Here is a 20872-nt window from a genome sequence, read left to right on the forward strand (position 1 = left end):
TGAACAGAGACAGGGAGCTCAGGAGGGCTCTGGAGGGGGTGTGTGAGAGGACAGATTTTACTGTCCCAGTTTTTACTGGGAGGGTGGGCAGGCCCTGGCACAGAGCAGCTGTGGCTGCCCCTGGATCCCTGGCAGTGCCCAAGGCCAGGCTGGACAGGGCTGGGAGCAGCCTGGGACAATGGGAGGTGTCCCTGCCATGGCAGGGGTGGCACTGGATGGGCTCTAAGATCCCTTCCAGCCCAAACCGTTCTGGGATTCTGTGATAGTTTTCACCCCATCTCTTCCACTACAAGAACCCAAGCTCCCCAGGTGAACTTGACATGTTTCAAGGCTGTAACAAACAGGGATTGTCCTTCATGCACTGCCTCTCTTCACAGGGCAGCTCCCTCCTGCAGGTGATGCAAATTCACAGCAGTTTAGAAAAGCAACTGGACATTTGTGGGAGGATAAAAAAATCCCTCCAGGACTTTAAAATTAAGATCCCTGTCTCTCAAAGCCCTTGAGCCATAAACCATCACAGACAGGAGAGTGTTTGGGGCAGGTTTCCTCACCTGCTTAACCTGTTCTTAACCTCACCAGCTGCTGGGCACTTTCAGCAGAGGAACAATGGGCTCCTGGGTCTCAAAACACTTTTTAAGTGCCTGCTTAAATTCTCTGGATGCTGCTGGGCCTAAAAGTATCCTTAAATACTTCACCTAATAAAGACTAAACTGCTGAGTCAGGGGCTCTCAATAACCAGCTCCTAAATGCTCATTCTCTGCCACACTAAACCTCTTTGCAAAGAAATTATCAGGCAGATTTATGGTGCTGAAAAGCACACAAGAGATCACATCACCACCCCATGCAGCAGCCTCTTCTTCAGATGTCTGTGAGCACTCCCTTGGGAGCATCCACAAGCTAAGACACCCTTCAGCTGTAACCAATAAATCACCCAAGGCATTGTCCTGCACAGATCTGAGCAGCTCTTCTGAGCAAGGAACACGTGTTAATGCAAAAGTTGGAGCCCAAGCTGCTCCTTTTTGTAGCCTGAAGACATCTCCTCATGACTGTTCATGCCAGGCTACCTGAATCATGGGCTTTTAGAAACCTCACAACATTAATGCAGATTTACTGACGGCCACCATCAAACCCAGTAAAGCAAACCCAGAGCCCTGGCAGAGATGGGATGATTTGGCTCAGGAGGAGCAAAACACACACCTTGGCCAAAAACACGCTGTCTCACACCCTACATCAGGTGCCAGGGCATTGGCTCAGGGATGTCAGGGGTACCAAGGGATGCCACTGCTCCCAGGGGTGCCAAGGGATGCCACTGCTCCCAGCTCACACATAAGCAGAGACCAGGGCACAGAAGACTCAGTGCTGGGGTGGAGCTGCAGTGCAGCACAGGCCCTTCTCTTGCTCCTGTATTAGCTCTGGACGTTGTCACAGCCCCAGGGCTGCCAGAGCTCCAGGAGTGTTTGGACAATGCTCCCAGGGATGCACAGGGTAGGATTGTTGGGCTGTCTGTGCAGGGCCAGGAGCTGCACTGGATGGTCCTTGTGGATGCCTTCCAGCCCAGCATATTCCACGATTCTCTGTCATTTGGCCATGAGTGTGAAATGACCCAGCCCAGCCAAGACAAGAGAAATTCCAGGAGCGGAGGCAGGACCAGCCCTCACCTGTGCGTGACATGGTCCAGGAGGTGCTGCTTGAACACCAAGCTCCACCTTTTAATCTCGTTGAGCAAGGCTGCCTTGAAGGGCCGTGCATCGAGCCTCAGCCAGCCCTGGAAGGTGCCCACAGGCTGCATGCGAGCCACCTCCTCGTAGAGCTGCTCGTAGGAGCCCATCTGCTCCCTGAACTGCTGCAGCGTGGGCGGTGCCTCGGGGACGCCGTCCTCGCCGTGGGCCTCGATGTCTGCGGGCGTGAGGAGGCGGCCGTGGAGCAGGAGCTGGCGGCACAGCTCCCTCCTGTCCTCCCCGTAGAGGTGCGAGAAGCGCTGCTCCAGCCCCGCGCGGTGCTCGCAGCACGCGGCCGCCGCCGCCTGCGCGCGGGCCAGCAGCTCCTGGCGCCACGCGCACAGCGCGGGCATGGCCTCCAGGTCAGCCTGCAGGGATGGGACAGGGAGAACAGGTGAGCTGGGAGAGGAGAGAGGAAGGAGACAGAAAATGGAGAGTGGAGAGAGAGAAGGGAAAGGGGAGAGAAGAGGGGAAAGGAGAGAGAAAATGGAGAGTGGAGAGAGAAGATGGGAAAGGGGAGAGAGAAGAGGGGAAAGGAGAGAGAGAAGAGGGGAAAGGAGAGAGAAGGAGGAAAAGGAGAGAGAATGAGGAAAAGGAGAGAGAGAGGGAGGAAAAGGAGAGAGAGAGGGAGGAAAAGGAGAGAGAGAAGGAGGAAAAGGAGAGAGAGAAGGAGGAAAAGGAGAGAGAGAAGGAGGAAAAGGAGAGAGAGAAGGAGGAAAAGGAGAGAGAGGAGGAGGAAAAGGAGAGAGAGAAGGAGGAAAAGGAGAGGGAGAAGAAGGGAAAGGAGAGGGAGAAGAAGGGAAAGGAGAGGGAGAAGAAGGGAAAGGAGAGGGAGAAGAAGGGAAAGGAGAGAGAGAAGAAGGGAAAGGAGAGAGAGAAGAAGGGAAAGGAGAGGGAGAAGAAGGGAAAGGAGAGGGAGAAGAAGGGAAAGGAGAGGGAGAAGAAGGGAAAGGAGAGGGAGAAGAAGGGAAAGGAGAGAGAGAAGAAGGGAAAGGAGAGAGAGAAGAAGGGAAAGGAGAGAGAGAAGAAGGGAAAGGAGAGAGAGAAGAAGGGAGAGCACAGTGAGGTGGGAGCACGTGGCACCTCCTCACTGCCACCAGCCTGGGGAAGCCCCAGAGCACAGACCTGGTAGTGGCAGAAGCCGCTGTGCGCAGCCAGCCGGGGCACCAGCGAGGAGATGTGGTAGATGCCCTGGAGAAGACTTTCCACCATGTCACAGAAGCCATCGTTGGTGCCAGGGTCCAAGGGAGGGCGAAACACCAAATCTGGGATCACCAAATCCAGCTGCACCTCAAACAGGGGAGCGAGCCCTGCCTTGGGATCTGGTAGGGAAGAACAGAGCTGTCAGGGTCTTTTTCAAGGAATCTTGAGCCACCACATCCTATTACAAGATGCCACATGCCCTGCAGGGACAGCAGGAGGGTGTGGTGGCAGACACACTCACTGGTGTCTGCACAACCCATGGAGGTGTTGGCAAACCAGCTGTGCTGTGGTACCCACCAAAACCAGTGGGGAACGGGTGAGACACAAGTGATTTAAGGAGCAGAAAGCACCCTGAGGAGGAAAGGCTCTTCAGGTAATGCAGAGGGAGTCTGAGAGCTGAACGATGCCAGAGAAGAGGAGAAAAACAACAGGAACCAAGTGGCTCTTTAATTCAGTGGTGAAATGCATGCAAAAGGAAAAAAAAAAACAAACAAACAAAAAACTCAAAAACAAACAGCAACCAGAAACTGAAGCGAGATGCAAATGTGACAACCTAGGCAAGTTTTTAACAAGATGGTGAAGAACTGCATGCAATTCTCCAGCTCATTGTGCCTCCTCATCCAGAAGGGAAGCATTCCTGGAGATGTGCTTCAGCTGCACACAAGCTGCTCTCAGCAGAGCAAGGAGGGCTGCGCTGGTGACTCCTGAGCCCAGCTCACCTCTGCCCAGGACTAATGCTCAGGGACTGAGGGCTTTATTTTGTGCCTTTCAGGAGCAGAACTGGCTCTTGAGACTCCCCACAGAGGAAGGATGGTGCCACACCCTGTTGCTTTGGGCATGGGAGGGTGGGAGGTGACTGATGTCCAGGCACAGAAGTGGGAGGAAGCCTCAGCTGTCTCTCTGCATTAACCCTTGCAAGCAGAGCACATCCCTCCCCCTGAGCAATCCAGTGATCAGTGATGGAGTCACCCTCCCCTTCTGCAGGCTCCAGTGCCAGAGGAAAGCCAGGAAAAAGAGAAACAACCATTGAGTATGAGGGAGCACAACCAGAGAGGTCCCCTTGAAGAGGCTGAGCAGCTCAGGGCTCACTGTTCAGGGGACAGGAACCAGGTGTCACCTGTGTTCTCCAGGAGGTATTTCAGTGAGCACTCAATGGCAGTGAAGAATCCATCCAGGACTATCTCATCCACATAATCCAAATACACCTTCCAGGCATCAGATGCTGGGTCTGCAAGCAGGAGGCTCTGGTTTTCCTGGAAGACAAAGAAGATTCCTTCACCCACAGCAGGGCTGAGTCTGTCCCAGCCAAGGGCTGATGCTGGTACAGCAGGATCAGCCTTGTGGAGGTGGGTCTTCCTACAGGGGCACGGCCACGATTTGCTCCTGTCAAGGGCTGCTGGGTCTCCAGGAACACTTCAAGGTGAAAATGGAGGGCACAAGAGCCTTAGAAGGTCTTCCACATGTTCTCCTCCCTCTTCTCTGAGGCCACGGGACTTGGGGCTGCTTTGCACCCCTGGGGCAGGGAGAACTGGGGGTCTCAAGGGCCCATCCTGATGAACCCATCTGGTTCTCTTCAGAGTCCAAGGCCAGACAATGACCCTCGGGAGAAGCTGTGCCTATAACCCATCTCCCTCCAGGCCAGGGACTGTCCCTGACATGCACAACACCTGGCTTCAGGCAGGTGAGGAGCAGAGCTTTGGGCTTTCTCCTGGCCTGCAGAGGACTCTGATCTCTCACAAAGCTGCTGAGGAGCACTGAGGTTTGGGACAGCAGTTTCTCTCCTGTCACTCAGCTTCTCCCTGGGTGGTCAGCATCACCTCCTGCTCCACAGAGGGACATCGAGCCTGAAACCGCAGGGTCAGTCCCAGCCTCTGCTCCCAGGTAAACACCTCAGAGGGGATTTTTCCTTGGAGCAGCATCCCAAACGCGATGCACCACTCCCCTCTAGTGGCTCTCCAGCAGCCAGGGCTGGAGCCAGACCCTTCCCTGGGCTGCAGCTGCTGCAGGTCCTGCCCCAGGCTGGGAAGCCCAGCCAGCCCCACACCCCAATTCAGCTCACCCCTCAGAGACAACAGCAATCAACCCCGGGTCAGGCTCTCAAAGGGGTTCAGGGAGTTCATTTAAGGAGAAGCAGCTCTGGACGTTTTCAGTGCCGCAGGGACAGCACGGAGCCTTTGAGGAGCCACCAGCCCTGCAGGTGCCCCCTCACCTTCAGCAGCGAGTGGATCCTCTGCCCACACTCCCTGACCAGGCTGTAGCGCCGTTCCAGGCGCTCCTGGCACTCCTCCAGGCTCAGCACTGCCTCCCTTTTGGAATCCCTCCTCTCGAGAATGGGTGACCCCCACGAGCGCACAACGCTCTGGATCTCCTCAACGTTGTCCTTGGCTTTCTGCACTCTCTGCTCCAGGTCACAGACATCGCCCATCACCGCGGAGATGTGATCCCAGACACCTGGGGAAAATGAGACGGTTCATTCCCTATTTTCAGAGCTGCTGGGCCAAGCTCTGGTGTTCTCTCCTTCAGACCTTTTCCTGTGGTCTCTCATGTTTCTCACTCATCCTTAAGGAAAGAGATTCACCACCTGGAGCAGCAGAGGCACCTCTATCTGTCCCCTATAGTAAAAATGTGGTGAACCCTGGCTCAGGGAAGAAATGCTGATGTCTGCTCCAGATCAGGCGGCTGAAGGACAGCTTTATTAAAACTATGCTATATTACATTAATATACTATTTAAAGAGATGCTATCCTGTTCTACATACTGACTTCTTACTCACCTCTCTAACTCACTCACACTCGTGACTCTGCTGAGAGCCCGAGCCACAGCTGGATCCCACTGGGCACTGACCCCAAACAACTTCACCAGGATCCAACCCAGCCACCACTGCAGGTGAACAATCTCCACACCACATTCCACATGGGCAAAACAAAGGGGCAGAGAGAAAGATTGCTTTATCTTCTTCTCTCTGTGCAGTCCTGAGAGACAGAATTGTGTCTCTCTGTCCAGAGAACGGGAATGTCACAGTCCCCTACCCCAACAAGCCACAGCAGGGACAACCAGAGCCTGGGCTAAACCTGAGGGGAGCAGGATCCTGCCCACAGCCCCAGCGGATCGAGGGAATGTGGGAAGGAGCAGGCACACCAGGAGCTGCTCCTCAAATCCCCAGTGCTGGATATGCCACAGAGTGCCCGGTCCTGCTGGGAACTGCCACTGGCAACCAGGGAGCAGAGGCTGGGCACGCAGGGGAATAGGAGGAGGCCCAGGTGTCACACTGTGGGAAATGGATTTGTAGAGAATTCTCAGAACCTGACAGCAAGCTCACAGAGCCTTGTACATCTGTGTGCAAATTCTGAGATAAGGTGTGCTGACTTAGGAAGGCCATGGAACAGAGATGGCATTGTTCAGAGAGAGATTGAACTAGAAACAAGTTTCAACAAGTTTCAAAATAAAGCCTTACAAAAAGACCAGATATTTTAGAGAATTAGAACTGTGAAAGATGCATTGTAGCAGGACCTTGTGGGGTAAAAATATAGGTGATTGGTGTTAGAAGTAACAGCAGCACTGGGGGGTAAAAGCTAACAGGCTGAAAAACATTTCTAAGGTATTGTAACCAGGAAATAGGTTGGCTTCTGATGGAATGGTGTTGAGTTTTACATCTCCCATGTCTCGCTATTCATCTAAACTGATAATGGAAGAAAATCTTTTAGAACATCTCTCAGTTTCCCTGTCTCTGTAAAAGCTGGGAAAACCAACATCACACACAGGCAGCTCACCCTCTGTCTTCCAGGTCAGTGTTTCTTCTGCCTCTCTCAGCTTCACGTCGATGTCCCGCAGCTGCCCCTGCACCAGAGGATATTCCACCTCCAGCACGGTCCTCAGGACCTTGTTGTAGCTGTTCCCCATCAGCTCCAGGCTGGCCACCAGCTGCCAGAAGGATTCCTTGCAGGAATAGAGCTCAGCTGCTGCCGGGGGGATGGCTCCTGCCCCGCTGCCCCACAGGTAGCTCACCTCCCTCAGCACCGACACCAGCTGGGGAGACAAGGCACAGAGCTGAGCACAGCACAGCCCTCCCAGCTCCTGGCATTCCCTCCAACCCCTTCTGAGCATCCCAGGGGGGTCCTGCTGGCTTATTCCCAAAGCAGCAAGCTGGAAAGGGCCTGGACAGCTCCTGGTCTGTACCACCTGATTCCCATTGGTCTCTGACTCTGGATTTCTTCCCGGCTCTGTTAAGTACCAACCAGCCTCTAAAAGCCACCATCACCTCTGGTGCTCTCAGCCATCCCCATCCACGTGCTTCCCCTCTCAGATGGAGGCTGAGCCACATCACCAGTCTCAGCAATAGTGTTCTGCAAGAGCCACTGGCCGTTATCAAAGTGAAAGATGAGATGGCTCCCGTTCTCCTGGTTTGCTGGGCTGACTGGCATAAAAAAATAATTTAAAAATAGTACCATGGCCTCAAACCCACTGACTCAACTCCTTCTGGTGCCACCTTCCATCAAAGATTTCTGGAGTCACAAAACAAACCTTCCCTGGCCTTTTTACACCCCTTCAGAAGCTCAGGTTTCAGGTACACACAACATGAATGTGCATCTGTAGATGATGTCCCCTCACTCCCCACAGCAGTATCAACCCTGGTGAGGACAGGCTGACAGCAGTGACACATCTGGCTCCTCAGGGACTTCCTGCCACTGGCTTCAACCAGAATTTGCTCTGCTCAAACTGAAATGCTGCCATTTAGGCAGAGCAGATCAGAGAACCCCACCAGGTGTCCCCCACAGCCTGGGGACATGCCCTGGGGGGCAGGAGAGCCGAGGGGCAGCAGCTCTTACCTGGGGATCAAAATTGACCGTGATCAGCTTGGTCTGTGGGTCTCTCCGGATGAGAGGCTGAGTCAGGTTGTACTGGGATTTTTCTGAGACTGTCTGGGACCAGTCTAAATAGAGCTTTTCCTGATACCTGCCAGAAGAGAGAAACATGCACCACACACTTTCCAGGCCAGAGGGTGCAGCTGTAACTGAGTGGAAGCCAAGCCCACTCTGAGGACTGAAGAATATGAATAAATCTTCAAAACCCATCCATGCCATCTCAGCAACAGTGCTTCCAGGACAAACGCCCAGGAGAAGAGTGGCAACATCAAGTCAGGAGGGCAAAGCTCTCTCAAGTACCAGTTTTAGCAGAGAATTCAGATTTGGAGATGGACTTTCCGATGCATTTAGCTTAATGCGATATATCAGCAGCTGGGGGTTTCCAAAGGTCTAAGCAGGGCAGATGCCTGAAGCCACAGGGATGCTGGGGTGGCTGAAGCTGACCTCACCTGTCTGAGGGAGACCATGGCACCCCTGGGATGGGAGCACAGAGGGCAGAATAGGGCTCCTGGCATCTCACAGGTCATGGACAGTCCCAGCCTCCGCAGTGACAAAGTCTGCTCTGAATCACGTTGTCACCTGAGCAGCCAGGAGACAGCACCTCGAGGTGCTCACCCCAGACCATCTGTGGGGCTGCTCCTCTCTGAGAGGCTGTGCTGAACTATCCAGCCTTGCTCTGGTGATGGGAACAGGCCTCCCTCCACCCACCCTGCAGCACCCAGCAGCCCAGGCTCTCAGCTCCCTCCACCGTGGATGGGGAGCAGGGCCCTGCAGGGATCTCCCCCCTGGGGAAGGGGTTTCCCTCAAGGGACAGCCCAGAGCAATCAGGTGTGGCATCAAACACTGAGATGCCAAGCCCTGGACAGTAACCCCCAGCTCAAACTGTGGAATAACCATGTTACAGCCACTGCAAACAGAGCCAGTGAGAGAACAGAGGCTTCTCCCAGCCCAGGCTTTCCTCCAGAGCAGCTCCTCCACCCCACAGCAGCTTGCTCTGATGCTCCTGCTGGGCTGCAGAGCCCCATTCCTCCCCTGCAGGATTCTCACTTGAAGCCATCCCAGCAAACCTGTGGTACCCAGTGGCAGGCTCCCTGCTCCTCTCCCAGCAGGAAATTTCCTTGGTGTGAAAAATGCATATTTTATGATTGGCTTTTCACAAATATTAAAATGAATATTATGTGTGTAATGTTAGAAAGTTATGCTGTATTAATTCTCTTAAGTGGTGTGTTAAATATATATTTTAGGTTATAACGTAATGTTAAAATAGAAACTCTGCAATGTAAGATGTCTTTTACTAGCTCAAGAAAAGGGATAAGATACTCAAGAAACTCTTCACACAGAGATAACAGCGACAGGACACATAAAGAGTTACAGCCTCCTTATCAGAAAAGACAAACATCCTTCCAGCTTCTCTCCGTCTTTATGGAACCACCAGGATTAAGGGGAAGAAGTTGACAAAAACCAGAAAAGTTCTTAATTTGCAAGGAATTTATGCATCATGTATGAGATATATGATTATGCAACAGGCTGTTGCTTTTAAGGGTTATTCCTTTGTTCACAAGGCATGTTTTTGGCAGCTCAGTGCCCAAAAACATCCGGACATCCGTAATTCTTTGCTTTTCATTGTCTTGTAATTGTCCTAACTCTAAATTTTTAATCACTCTAATTGCATTACTATTTTTAGAACCATTTCATTCTTATTAAACTTTTAAAAATTCTAAAAACAAGTGATTGGCATTTTTCACGCTTGGCCTTGGGAAGGGACATTCCCAAGCCCTGGGCTGCCAAATGTTCTGGAAGGTGGCTCAGGGGAGGGGAAGGTTTCCCCAGCTACAGCCCTGCATGAGCTCCCTGTACCTGTCGAGCAGCTGGATCATTTCTTCATACTTCTGCACCACCCTTCTTCCACGGGCACAGTCCAAGCTCCTGGCAGCACAACACACAGGGGTCACCTTTAGTCCTGGGGGCTGGGATCTGCATTTCCCCCTTCCCGAGGTCCCCCACAGTCTGCAGGCACAGTCTGCCTGGATTTCACCCCAAATCCTCTCTCTGCACAAAGGCTGCCCAGCCCCCTGGGCTCCCTCTCAGGTGTTTCCATGCTGTAAAATGGGGACCAGCAGCTGGGATGGGAGTAGGACCCAGGGCTGCTGGAAAAATCAGTTACCAAGCATCACTTTTAAACATTTTACCCTTGACAGTTTTCTGTCACAGTTGTGCTCCACTAGATGCAGGTCACAGCTGTGAGAATGACTGCTTATACAATATATAGAAAAAATATAAAATGGAAGCAGTAACATACTATACAGATCCTATAAATAATATATATCTGTATATACACATATATTCTTTTCCAATCCTTTCTCCCTCTCAAGCTGCACATGGGAAAGAGCCTCACACCACCCTGCTGAAGGACTTGTCTTCAACTGCTCCACACAGAGGGGTAAAGTCAATGCTAAATGCAGGGACCATGAGAATTCCAGCCCTGGGTTGTTTTCTTGATCCTGGATGATTGTTCCTTTGTTTAATGCTAAGAAATTTATCTTCTGCCAACACCCAAGGGCTGGGCTGCTCCCAGCGAGGACCTGGAGACCCTGCTCAGAGGAATTACAGTGGGAAAGGTTGCAATGCCTATTTTAATTGCAACCTAGGGCAATGTTAAAAGCTCAGGAGCCTCTCTACTGTCCCACTGTGCCTCTCAATCACTTCAAAACCAATCCAGTTAAAGAGTTTCTTCAAAAAACAAAGGTGGCAGGGAAGTGAGTGGCTCCGGGGCACCTCTTCTCTTCTCACCTCCTCACTAAGGACTGTTTCAGCTACAGCTATTGTGGATAGCATTCCACACAGAAAGAACATCCCGAGAGAGATTTCCAGATGGTCACAACTCATCTGGAGCAGACACTCACAGCCCTGGGACGTGCCTGAAGTTCTCCAAGGGTCGCTGGATCCGCGCCCGCAGCTCCCGCGCCCAGCCCAGCGCTCCAGCCACGGGAGGGACGTTCTTGTGCAGAGGGGGGAACCCTGCAGGGCACAGGGGAACAGCATTTCACCAGCCCTGCGACCCCAGAGGCACCCACAGCCCCACAGAACTGCCCTGGTCTCCAGGCGTCCTCCCTGAAACCCAGCCTCTGCCACTCGATGCAGGTCTGGGACCTACAAATCCCCCTGTGCCCCTGGGTTTGGAATACGGGGTCAGAGGAGAAGCCTGGCATGTTCTGGAGCCAGACTGGGGTGAATTCTCTGCTTCCCAAGGACACTGAGGAAGGGATTTCTGGCTGGGAGCTGGCTGTGACCGTCCCATCTCAGAGACACAGGACAGAACTCTCCAAAGTCACGGCAAATGCTGGACTCGCCCCCCATGAATGTCCCCATTCCCCTTGTTGACCTGCACTGGTCCCAGCAGTGCTGCTCTCCTGGAACTTGTCTGCTTCCACAACAGTCTTCCTGAGGCTTCCTGACAGGAATTTACCTATTCCCTTCTGTGCCAGCATTCCCAGGAAATAATAAACCTGGGAAAAGCTGATCAAAGCCCAAATTTCCACTCCCCCCTTGCACTTCCAGCATGACCAGGGAATGCTCAGCACGTGCCTTCAATCCCAGCCACACCTCACACAGGCACATTTAAAACAGGGATATTGCCTCTGCTTTAATGCCAAGACCAGAGCATTCCCAAGCACTTTCCACTAGGAAAACTGAAAACCTTTGCCATTTGGGAAGTTCTGGCGTCCTTAGCAAAAGCAAATTATTCCCCCCCACCCCCCTCCAAATTAGCCTAAATCCCGTTTCCTGTAAAATCAGTTTTCCTCCTGACGTGGCACGCACCGAGCTGCAGCCCTGCCTGGGTGTGCCGGGTGTAGGTGAGCCTGGCCTGGTCCAGGGCAGTGCTGAACATGCTGAGCAGGACAGGGACCTTGCCAGCAGCAACTGCAGCCATCACAGGGCGCTCCAGAAGGTTCCGGAACATGGCCAGCAGCTGTGCAGGGGAAGGAGCAGGGAAAGAATGGGGAAGAGTCACACTCCTGCACAAAGTCCCACTGGGATTTTCCTCACTGATGCAGCTCCTCAGTAACTCTAAGGTCTGCAGTGGTGGACATCTGTCAAAGGGAAGGCTTTCCCCCTGCTTTCCTAAGCAGTTCCTGCCTTTCATGGGGTCATTTAGGTTTGAAAAGAACTCCAAGATCACCTTTGACTGATCCCACCACTAAACCACATCACAAAGGATGTCTTTGTTACAGAAATGCTCAGACCTTCTCTGTGGGTGAACCATATTCCAACTGTCATTCTTCAAAATTTGCTGTTAAAAAAAAAAAACCCAAAACAACTCAAAGATAAATGCTATCACTTACCTTTTGCTATAGTAATTTTTACAATTATACTGATTTTTTTTCAGAAAATACCATTTACTTTCTCTGCAGGATAGATTCACTGGTAAACAAAGCCCCCTCATTTCTAGAAGACCTCAATTTTCAGAGTTGAAATTCATGTATTAACGAATTGATATTAACAATGATCACGTGGTTTTAACAGCAGTTTTCACCAGGAAATCAGAGAATCACAGAATGGTTTGGGATGGAAGGGACCTTAAAGGCCAGCTCATTCCACCCCCTGCCATGGGCAGGGACACCTCCACTAGACCAGGGTGCTCCAAGCCCTGTACAACCTGGCCTTGGAACTCAGAGCAGCCTTTCCTCCACCTCCCAGGGAGACCAGAAAAACTCCTGCCATCTAAAAGCCTGATTTGAATCATTTCTTCGGCTGCTTTTCCCCAAACTGAGCAAAGGCCTCTTCTGTTTGTGCCAGGAGGAAGAGCGGGGATGTAGGAATGTGCCCCTGTTGATGGAGTAAACAAGTTACCCTTTGTCTCCTTAAAAAGGACAAAAGCCCAGAAGTTTCTCTCCTCAATTTGGTTAAAAGACACCTCATAGGACCTTGGGGACTTCACCTCAAACCTGAGGATAGCCAATGGCACAAAAGCCAAAAAGTCCCACCTAGGTAATTCACTAGAAAAGAAGAGAACAAAAGATGTAATCACTTTTGTGAAGTGTTTTAGCAGGAGCAAGAACCTCTTGCCCTGCCTCGGTTTTTCTCTGTAAAGAGCTTTTTTATTTTGCCTTTTATTAAACCTTTTCTGTTTCCAACACTGTCACAGGAGCCATCCTGCTACTCTTATGCCACCTGAGGTAGCTGAGCTATCAAGGGTGTAATACTTGTCTCTGAGAGCCTATAAGACCTGGCTTGAAGAGACAAAGCATTACAGGGACACTCCCAGCTCCAGGGCTCATCAGGGACCCACAGCTCTGAGCATCCCTACCCAAGTCCTCTATATATGCTTTGCAAAGATAGATAAAGTTTCGATTTTAAATAATGAATTATTGTGCATTGTTTGAGGTTCATAGAAGTCCTTTTGTTAATATTAAACCCACGTGGGTCCTTTTCTTACTGGTTAGAGTCTAATGACTTCACACCTTTTCTTTTATGCTGCTGGTTCAGAGAATATGTAGAAAAAGGCTTTGCATGGGCTGCCATCTTCTCTCTGCTCTGTGTTTGCATGGATGTGGCTGTTTCCCTGTGTCTCTTGCTTTTTGCTTGTATGATACAGACTGGTAACAAATCCTAAGTCTGCACCAGTCAGGGCCCGTCCCGTTTGTGAGACACAGACCGATCCAGCAGACCCTTGTCCATGCCCCGGGCACAGCCTGCAGCTCCAGCTCTGTCTGGCCTCTCTGTGGGGCTCACGGAGAGGGAAGGGAGGGACAGACAAACCTTGAAGATGTGCTCCAGGTCCGGGGCGTCGCTGAAGGCATGGCTGAACACAGTGCCCAGCCGACGGTCAATGTCCTCCACCTTCTGCTGGAAGTCCAGGGCATCCTGCTCAAACTCCTGTGGGAAGGGGAGCAGCAAGTCCTGAGCTGTGAGAAGGCACTGGGAAGGTGCCTGCCATCTCCCTGCCCAGAGGCATTTCCTCTATTATTCACCAGGAATTCAAACACTCCCCCACAGAGTCAAGGACACTTCTGTCCCATGCCATGGCTGAGCTCCTGGCACCCCAGGATGGACCCGCAGTCCAACAAGTACCAACTTCAGCTGGAGGCAAGACAGCGGGTATTTCCACAGTCTCTTACCCTGAAGACCAGACCACCACCCCAAAAACCCATAGAAGCTCGAACTCACTGAACCAGCAAGGTATGCTAGACTTAAGCTGTGCCAAGGGAACTTTAGGTTAGACATCAGGAAAAAAATTTTCACTGAAACAGTGATTGGGCACTGGGATCATCTACCCAGGGAGGTGCTGGAGTCCCTGACATGTTTGAAAACAGACTGGACTGGCACCCAGGGCCACGGTTTAGTTGATGAGGAGGTGTTAGGTCACAGCTTGGACTTGATGATCTCAAAGGTCTTTCCCAGCCTGGTTCATTCTGTGATTCTGAGATGTGGAGCTGCAACAACTCCCAAGTGTCTGCAGAAAGGGCCAGCAGCTCCCTGTCCCCCACAGTGACAGATCAGAGCACGACAAAGGGAGGAAGGAGCTGGGAGGAGGAAGCAGGGCTCTGCTGCAGAGGGAGCTGCTCTCTGGAAAGGAGGATGTGCTGCTGGCATTCCCACAGGCTACTCCCACCTACCACGTTGGCCAGGTCCAGGCAGTCGTAGGCTCGCTCCGAGAACACCTGGTAGCCCTCCTGGAACTCCTCATACATGTCCAGCACCTGCTGGCCCAGGGCCTTCCCTTTCATCCCCCCGAACTCAATCTTCTCCAGCTGCGCCAGGTCCAGGGCTGTGGTCAGGAGACCCTGCAGAGCCAGGGGAGGCACACACAGCTTCAGCCACAAGCAGATGACAAGTTACCAAAGCACAGAGCCATGTTGGCTCCTGGGCCATCCTGAGGGTGCTCAGGCTGGGATCAGGATGATCTTTGAGGTCGCTTCCAACCCAGACCATTCTGTGATTCTACAATTATGAATGGTTTTTAAATAGTTGCCATCCTTTGTGGTTTTCAACACAGCTTCTTAAGGAATGAGCAGAGTTACACAGTGTGGTTAAACCAGTAAAACCTTCTGTTCCAGTGCAGAGAACAAGAGGAGAAAAGGAGCCCAGACCTTGCCTTGAACAGGCACAAGCAGCCTGTGCAGTGCCCAGCTGGGAAGAGCCCATCCACAAACAGAGATTCACTTGAGAGAGGTGTGAGCAGCAGGAGCAGTGAGCTGGTACCCACAGGAGAGCTCACAGGTGAGCACAGTGCTTGTGTAACAGGTACACAGAGTGTAACAGGTACTCACAGAGCCTCAGCCATGCTGGGGGCTCAGGGATGATGGCACTCGTGACACCCCCTGTCCCTGCCCTGCCTCATCTCACACTGAGAACCATGGCAAACAGGGACACCCCACAGGCACACACATGAGAAGAGATGACCTGGTGAGGGATGTGGAACGTGTCCCTGCTCCTCCCCAGGCCCCCTGTCCAAGTCAGGAGATGCCCAGCTCCAGGGTGTCCCTGAGGGCCACAGGAAGCCTAGGAGCTTGTCCTGGTTTATTCCCAGCCATGCCATAACCCCCATCCCCTTGTCCCAGCAAGAGCACGAGCCCCAGAGGACTCCTGGGAGCACTGACACACCCACCAGCCTGAGCAGAAGGACACAGCAGCAAGTCTGACCTGTGCACTGAGCCTTGATGTCAGGGGGACCACACAGCACAGAGAGTGGCCCCATCCCCTGCCTCGGGGAGGGAGGAAGCCAGCAAGGCAGCTCATGGCTGCAATAGCTCACAGCTCCAGTCTCACCTTCACCATCTGCAGCCTCTGCAGGAAGCTGTCCAGCCTTGCAAACACCAGCCTGGAGTGGAAGTCCCAGCTCCTCACTTGCTGGCCTGGCTCATAATACACCTGCAGGTTTGCCCGTCTCTCCTCCAACGCCCCTTTGAAGGCATTCAGGATGTCAAACACGGTTTGCACCTTGCCCAGGCTCTCTTCCACCTCTCCTTTCAGCAGGTCTTCTGGGGACAGGTACACCACGGCCTGGAAGAGCCAAATCACACCAGAGATGTCCCTCCTGCTGCCAGAGCAAATGGTGACTTCTGGCACTGAACAGCTCTGACCCTTCCTCTCAGTCAGAATCCCTTGGCAAGGAAGGACAGGGGAAAGAGAGAGAGAAGAGGCTTCCATGAAACCCTTCCTGTGCAAACACAGGTGCCACAGGCACACACCTGCTGGATGAGGAGGTTGCAGATCTCCTGGAGCAGCACCACGACCCGCAGGGGCACGCTGTAGTGCTTGCAGGTGGCCCAGATCCAGCACACCACGTGCAGCAGAGGGACCAGGAGAGGCTTCAGCTTGCTGAACTCAACGGCCTCTATGTGCTCCAGGGGCTGCTGGAGGGCTGTCAGGTGCAGGTCGATGTCCTGAGCTTCGCTCAGAGCTGTGGGAAGGGAGGGCAGAAGGAGTGAGATGCATGGGGCTGGGCTGGGGGTCACAAAGGGGAGCAGACAGTCCTGGTGAGCACAAAGCACTCACCTGTGTGTGCTGGAGAGAAACCACCTTAATCCCTGCTCACCTACTGTGGGAGCCCAGGACATCCCTCTGGCTGCCCTGGCTGGCTCGAGACCCTGGCAGGGGGCTCGGAGACCCTGGCACCAAGTCAAAAACACCTGTGGCAGGCACATTCTTTTCTCTTTCAGGATTTTTTATAGAGGAGCACAGAGGAAAGAAAGAGAAAACAATTTCTATTTCTGCTCCTTGTTTTTCCCATGTGGAATGTGTTTGGAGAATTGTTCACCTGGGGTGATTGCTTGGTTGGGTTCTGGTGAGGATTGTTTGAGCTGGTGGCCAATCCAACCCACCTGTGGCTGCACTCCAGAGAGGGGCACGAGTTGTGAGTTAGTGAGATATGGGAGTTAGAACAAGTAGGTTTGTAGTTTTAGTATCTCCTTTAAATAGTATATTAATGGATTATAGCGTAGCTATAATACAGAAATCATTCAGCCTCCTGAGCTGGAGTCACACATCAGCATTTCTTCACCAGGTTCACCTGCGTTTGCAATACTCACCTGCCTCAACATCCAGGAGCATGTTTTGGAAGGCTGGCACGTAGATGCTCTGCACTCTCTCCAGCACCTCCACCATGTTGCTGACCCTCCTGGACGTCAGCTGGCTGTGGATGCCTTCCAGGTCAGCACACCTGCAGCACAGGACACGTTACCAGCCCAGCTGGGGCAGCACCAGCTGTGCCCCAAAGCCCTGGCTCGGGGTTTTCTGCACTTACACAAGGACGGAGCACAGACTCTCTACAACAGGGAAGTTAGAGGCAGGGCAGGGTTTTGAATGAGATCTCCAAACAGTGAGAGCCCTGAACTTATTTTTATGTGGGAGGAAAAAAAAACCCTTTGAAGAATAAGAAATGCTGGGGCGAGGGGGTCGTGTTTGTTTTAGATTTGGGTTTTTTTGGGAGGACTCGCAAGAAGTTTTCCAGCCCCCACAGCTCTGCAAGGCAGTAGATGTACCTGCATAAGCAAAGAGCTCCAGCACAGGAAAGTACAGAGGATGCAAGAAGAACGAGGCTGTGGCTGGGGAAAGGGAAGTGGTGAAGTCCTGCAGCCACTGGGAGGCTTTTCTGCACAGACTGCAGTGCAAACAGACCCAGGCAGGATCTCACCCAGACTTTAGGAAACATTTTGGTTTAGAACTTAAGGACCCATGTTTTAGTCTGAACTGGCAGGAAATGGGACCAGCCCCAGAGGACACAGCTGGTGCCAGGTGCAGACAAGAGCAGTGCCAAAAGGAGCCAGGTGTTGTTTCTGCAGCCACTGCTGACAGCTCTGCACGGGCAGGGCCCTGTCTCCAGTCAGCCTGAGCCAACACAGCACAAAGGGCAGCTGAAATTCCACTCCCTGGCTCATCTAACCCCCCTCTGGCACCACCAGCTGACAGCATGGAGAGTGCCCAGCAGCTCTACTCAGGGCCTGGTTCCTATTGACCAGTGAAGGAAACAGCATTTCCAACAAAATTCCCTCGTGGTGTAGCCCTGAACTGTGGCTGGGCCAAGCCAAACGGAGCCAACTGCCCAGCCACCTCCAGGCACTCAGAGATCATCATTATTTTATGTCTGGGAGCAATACTTTTGGGTTCAGGTCTCTGCATGACCTGGAGCAGCTGCTCTTGGCTCACAGCAGCAGCACCCCCTGCACCCCAACCAGCAGCAGCTGGTTCTTCCCCAGCACCTGTTCTTCCAGAACTCCAGTTCCACCTTTGGGGTGGGGTTGGTGCCTTGCAGGAGAGGCTCTGAGGACTCTTTCTTCAGCACCCTCTGGATCTGCTGGCTCCAGTCAATGATGGCTGACTCGGTGGCGTGCACGAGGGATTTATTGATCAGCTCCAAGCTGCAGGAAACAGAGCACGAGGGTCACTTGGCTCTTCACTTGTGCATGTGCATTGCTCAGCTGGATCTACCTCAATGGGCAGCTGGAGTTGACAGTTACAGCCCAGATTCACGATTCAAAACCACAGAACAATAAAATTCATGAGGGAGAACATTTACAAGGGCAGTTAGAGACAAGATAAGGAGGAATGGTTTAAAACTGAAGGAGAGCAGATTTAAATTAGATATTAGAAGGAATTCCTCACTGTGAGGGTGGGCAGGCCCTGGCACAGGGTGCCCAGAGCAGCTGGGGCTGCCCCTGGATCCCTGGCAGTGCCCAAGGCCAGGCTGGACAGGGCTTGGAGCAGCCTGACTGCAGAGTTTGGAATTTTCCCTCAGCGATCCCAGCAGTTCATTGCTTCTCTGCATGGCCTCATCCCCTTCCACCTGCTGAGCTTTTCCTGCTTGTATCATTGCACAGTCCCCAAAGACAGAGCCCATGAATGAGACAGAGCAAAATACCCTCCTTGGCAGTCTGATGAGCTGCAGAAGACAGGGAGCAAGAAGAGTCCCCATGTCTGACAGGGAGGATCCCCAGAAGATGCAGCACATGCAGCAGCAGAGGAAAACCCAGTGGGGAGCAAGGGCTGGTACTCACAATTTCTCATTTTTAGGATCAATGTTCTCGATTCCCTCTGAGGCAACTGGAAGAGGCAGCAAGGTCTTGCCCTTCACCTGGCCAACAACCTTGAAGACAGTATTTTTCAGGCTGTGGACATGCTGGATGATGTCTTGTGACACCACTCGTGGCCAGCCCTGATGGTTCCTCCGGTTCGTCAGGATGGGCACGATCACCTACAGCAGGAGCCATGGAAGAGCAATGGATAAGAGCTGAAGGAGGGCAGATTTAGGATTGATTTAGGAAGAAATTGTTCTGTGAGGGTGGGGATACACCACACCAGAATCTGTGGCTGGCAGTGTACAAGGCCAGGTTGGACATCGAGGCTTGGAGCAGCCTGGGACAGTGGAAGGTGTCCCTGCCATGGCAGGGGTGGCACTGGCTGGGCCTTAAGGTCCCTTCCAACACAAAACATGCTGTGACTTGATGATCCTGTAACAAAAATCACTATGGATGGACTGGCCACCAGGCTCTGAGGTCCTGGGCAAGCCTGGAGACCCTCACTGACCACTGTTCCTGCAGGTGATGATGAACAGGCCAGCAGGGCTGGGCTGAGCCCAGGGGCTGTCCCTGCACAGCCACCCCCATATGCAGAGGGAAGGTCCTCTGGGACCTCCTGGCATCTACAGCAGAGCCACGCTTTAGGTGATCTCCCAAAGCTGCAGCCTACTAAATATGGTTCCTGTCTTTATCAGTGAAGTCCCAGCAGCTCAGGACTCTGGGCTGGGCTTGCCTGGACCTGAGCTGCTCCTGGCTCTTTTGTGCTGGGATAGCAACAGTGTCTGTCACCTTCCTCTGGGATCAGAGCCAGGTTGCCCCAGGTGATGAGCAGCCTTTGTGTGGCCAGACCTGGGGGAGGATAAAGGTGTAAAACCAGCTACAAACAGACACAGAATCCAAAAGGAGCAACCAGGGTGCCACTCCAGGGTGCTGAAAGTTCTCTGCAACCACGACCAAAGAGGACCAGCAGGAGCAACCACCATGTCCAGGGAGCCATGGAAGGGGGAAAAACCCCAGGGCACACAGAGCTCACCTTCAACAGCTTCAGCTGCAACAGCAGCAGGCTTTGTCTCCATTACTCAAATCACACGGACTGCTAATGAGAGTAACGCCATAACCAGTCACATCAGCTGTTTGTATTCTTTTGGGTTGTTAAAATGACAACTGGACCCCTGATGGAACCTCTTGAAGATCCCTTTGGGAAAACATCAGCCCACCTGAGGCAACTGGGCACTCAAATACAGGAGGCTCTTCTGAACATCAGGAAAAACCCTTTCCTGAGAGGGTGACTGAGGGCTGGCAGGAGTCTCCATCTGCAGGGAAACTGAAAAGTCACCTGGACATGGTCCTGGGCAACTGGTTCTGAGTGGCCTGGCTCGAGCAGGGGCTTGGACCAGATGTGCCTGAGATGTATCATGCAGCACACCAACTATCCTAGAACCACAGAATGGTTTGGGTTGGGACGGACCTTAAAATTAATCTCGTTTCACCCTCTGCCATGGGCAGGAACACGGTCTGCTATCCCAGGCTGCTCCAAGCCCCATCCACCCTGGCCTTGAACACTTCCAAAGATGGGACAAGCACAGCTCCTCATAGTCAGGAACCCATCCTGCGACTGCGTAACGTGGGTCATCCCCCACGGACCCCGCCGTGAGACGCCCAGAGCCCACGTGGCTCACGATTTAGGAGGTTCCATCGGGCTCTACAGACCCCGGCGCCGCCTTTCCCCCTTACCTCCTCCACCAGCGCGGCGAAGTGCGGCAGGGGCTCAGCGGGCAGGTCCCCGCACAGCAGCTCGGCGGGGCCGGGGCCGGCTCCGGGCGGCCGGAGGAAGAAGAGCGCCTTGGTGGCGCTGGGGGGCGGCGGGGGCGGCCCGGGCCGCAGCCCCAGCTCGCCGGCCGGGCCCCGCCAGGCGAGCAGCGCCGGCCCCGCCGCGCCCCGCACGAAGCCGCGCAGCGCCGGCCCCGCCGCGCCGCGCCCCGGCGGCACCGCCAGCGCCCGCGCCGCCAGCCGCGCCAGCCGCGCCGCGCTCGGCTCCTCCGGGGGCTCCTCCCGCGGCTCCGCCGGGGGCT

The sequence above is a fragment of the Anomalospiza imberbis genome, chromosome 19 (assembly GCF_031753505.1).
Source record: "Anomalospiza imberbis isolate Cuckoo-Finch-1a 21T00152 chromosome 19, ASM3175350v1, whole genome shotgun sequence".
NCBI classification, from domain to species: Eukaryota; Metazoa; Chordata; class Aves; order Passeriformes; family Viduidae; genus Anomalospiza; species Anomalospiza imberbis.